Genomic DNA, 3,950 nt, shown 5'->3' on the forward strand with positions numbered 1-3,950 from the left:
AATTATATATATAAAAAAGAATTATATGAATAATTATTGATCATAAGTTTATCTAAATGATGGTCGATATAATTATACAAATCACGAAGTTGGTGAATTAAATTGTCATTTTTTTTAAGATATGTTTATCATTTTGATAAAAAAAAGTATAAATATTTAAAATAATATTATCTATTTTTGAACTGTTTTTCGATTGTTCAAAAATGAAATTCAAGATTTCAAATCAATTGAAATATATGAATTAAGCATCACACATTATGTTTTACCGGTTTAGTCAGGAAAGCAGGATTACTAAAGCTATTTTACAAGACGGTTATCAAATATAAAAAAAACTATAAAATAATTATCAACTTACATTTGTTTTTTAAAATGGTTACCGGTAGGGGTGTGCATCGGTCGGTTCGGTCACCGAACCGAACCAAAACTGAATTAATTGAATCCAAAATATTAAAAAATTTCAAAACTGTAGCCGAACCGAATTATTTTGAAACCGAACCAAAACCAAACCAAAACCAAACCGAAGTAATATTTCGGTTCGGTCGGTTATTTTGGTTAACTGAAATAACCAAATTTTATTAAAATTAATTATTAAAAAATAAAATAAAAATAAAAAATACTAATTTTAATACTAATTTATTGTTATTGTATAATTTAAGGTTATTTAGTAGTTAAATTCTATAAAAATTCAAACTTACCTTAATATTTAAAAAATTATAAAAATAACATTATAAATATATATAATTTGGTTATTTCGGTCGGTTCGGTTAATTCGGAAATTTCATATCCAAAACCAAACCGAACCAAATTAACCAAACTTTTAAAAAAATGAAAACCGAAACTGAACCGAATTAATAAAAAACCGAACCAAACTAAAATTTTAGTTTGGTTCGGTCGGTTAATTTGATTTTGACCGAATACTGCACACCCCTAGTTACCGGACTTCAAAAACTTATAAAACAATTCTTATATGTTTAGTCAGGAAAGTAGGATTACAATTGTTATTTTGCGAAACAGTTATCAAATATAAAAAAATACAAAACAATAAATAAGCTATAGATGTTTTATAAAATGGTTACCAGACTTAAAAAAATTATAAAAACAATTTTCTAATTATAATTTTTTTATAAAACAGTTACCTAACTATAATTTTTTACAAAATGGTTATTTGGTTGTATGAATATTTTTGTCTCGTCCACATCGGCAAGTAGATGTAAAAAGATACACAGTTTAATAATTATTTTGTGACTTTTTATAAGTAACCATTTTGTATAAATACCACAATTCGATAACCATTCTATAAGTTTTCATAATACGGTAAATATTTTTAAATAAATATTATAATTTTGTAACCGTAAAATAATTTAATTCCAAGAAAGCAATATAGGGCATGCATGCAAAAGAAAGGCATCAAATGTCAACAAATTGTGTGGTGCTTGTTATTTTTGCTTTAGACTTTAGGATAATGAGATCTTTATGCTATTGGCTAATTAATTAAATCATTATTCAAAGATTCAATTAAATTGTCACGCATTGAGGGAGAAGTGAGAACAGTGTATGTTGTTTGAATTCTTCCGAACAAAAGGGACCAAATCTTTGGCCCCAAATTCGTAGTCTTTTGATTAACTAGAGATGTGACGGTCGAATATATAATTGTATCGATATTTCATAAATATTTGTTTAATTAGCATTGGCTAGGAAGGTATAAAATCACATCTCAAATATTAAAGGTTTAATTACTTAAAAACCACTCACCTTAAACTTTTTTTTCGTTTATACCATGATCTAGGAAAAAATTCATTTATACCCTGACGTATGTATTTATGTTTCACCTCTACTCCGAGGCACTAAATTAACCTCTTTTCATTAAGAAAAAAGTTTAAAATAGTTCTTCATTTTTAACCTAAACTAATTAGAGATTAATTAGAAATGATTTTTTCTTTAAATAAAGGACTATTTTAAACTTTTTTTTAAATGAAAAGAGATTAATTTAGTTCCTCGGGGTAGAGGTGAAACATAAACACATACGTCAGGGTATAAATGAACTTTTTCCTAGGTCAGGATATAAACGAAAAAAAAGTTCAAGGTGGGTGGTTTTTAAGTAATTAAGCCAATATTAAACATGTAGAGAAATTCTTAGGTAGACTCCGTCCACCATGTCATCCGTGAACTAAGCATATTACATAATGACACGTCATTAAAATGATGGCAATCTTGTAATATTACTACTCAAAAGTGTAAATAAGTAATAAACGAATTTACAAGATTGCCATAATTTTAATGACGTGTCATTATATGATAGACTTAGTCTACGGATGACGTGGTGGACTGAGTCTATCTAAGAATCTCTCTAAACATGTATAATAGAAAAATTAAAAGGTTGACTGATTTTAAAAAATTAAGAAAAAGTAGACTTTACATGAAATTATCCAAAATAATTTATAATTTATAATCTATAATTTGACAATTTTATCATAAATTTATTTAATTTTTTCCAGTTAGTTTATATTTATCAATCAATGGAGAAGGTAATAGGCATGAGGAGGTCAACTTAAAAATTGCCTAAATTTCCCTCCCTCTACTTTTAAAATTATCCCAAATACATATTGCAATTTTTCTTGTTTAAAGCATTAATCATGCTCCGTCGCGAGTACTCATTTTTTTAGCTCATAAACCTTAATATTTAGTAGGATTTATATATATATATATATATTTTAGATGCAAATTTATTTTTCAAAACGATAAAATCCAACTATTTATCTGAAAAAAATCAAAACGCAAGATTTTTTTTATCTTTTAGTGGTTAAAGCAAAAAATAAAAAGAATTTTAAAACTAAAAATAAATAAAAAAGGCAAATATATATCGTATTGAGGGAAAAAGTTAATGCAATTTTACTAATTGACAAAATTATACAGTTTACAATAAAATTGTCAAATTTTATAATGTCATTTCAAATTTTGAATAAATCTATATGTATAGTTAGGAAGATTTAACTTTTTTTAACCATTAGACTAGATTAAAATGCAATACATATAATATAAGATTCAAAAAGAAAAAGTAATAATTAATAAGTGGGTGCTATAATTAATTGTTGATAAGATTGATTTATTTGGTCATTTGGTATAACTAGATGCACATGTATGGTTCCATTTAAGTGTGACAGCAACGTAATTTTCTGCTTCTTATTTCTATCATTTAATTAGTTCTAAACATATATTTAATATTTGCATCATTTTCATTAGGTGAAATGAAAGTGAAAGAACCACCAATAAACATAGTGATTAATTTCATGTTAGACTCATCTCATAAACTTCTTAGGTTTATGTCGAAACATTAGGGTTGTGCATGGGTTCAGAGATCCCCGCCAAAAAATTATATTATACGATATTAAAATTTCTAGTGATAAAAAAGCTTTACCAAGTAAGGATAGAGGCGTTGCAATGATTAAGTTGCTTTAACATATTCTAAAAGATAAAACAATATTGTTTCCACAGAAAAAATCCCTAAGACGTCAAGAACTGGCGATGGTTTTCCCCTACCAAAACCCTAACCCTAACCCAAAAACCACCTTCAACCACCGTGCTCCGACAACAACCCAGCCCCTCAACCCTCGCCAGCCCCTTCACCAACCTGCTGAACCTCTACCTTCACCAGTTTTCTATTTTGAAAACTTCCCAGAAGATTGGAATTACATTCACATGCAGCAAGCTTTTTTGAAATTTGGCGTGACAGGACGGGTTTCTCTAGCAAGGAAGAAGAATATCAGGAACAGAAGATTTGGATTTTTCCGGCCTAATCTGGATGAAGATTACTCAACGATTATTCATCGTTTGAATAAAGTAACGATTGGCTATTATCGTATTAGGGCTTTTCAAGCTAAATATCCACATGGAAATCGAACGAATCCAACCCATGTACGTCAACCAGCAGCTACACAGCAGGCTCCCCGTCT

The sequence above is a fragment of the Mercurialis annua genome, linkage group LG2 (assembly GCF_937616625.2).
Source record: "Mercurialis annua linkage group LG2, ddMerAnnu1.2, whole genome shotgun sequence".
Classification (NCBI taxonomy): domain Eukaryota; kingdom Viridiplantae; phylum Streptophyta; class Magnoliopsida; order Malpighiales; family Euphorbiaceae; genus Mercurialis; species Mercurialis annua.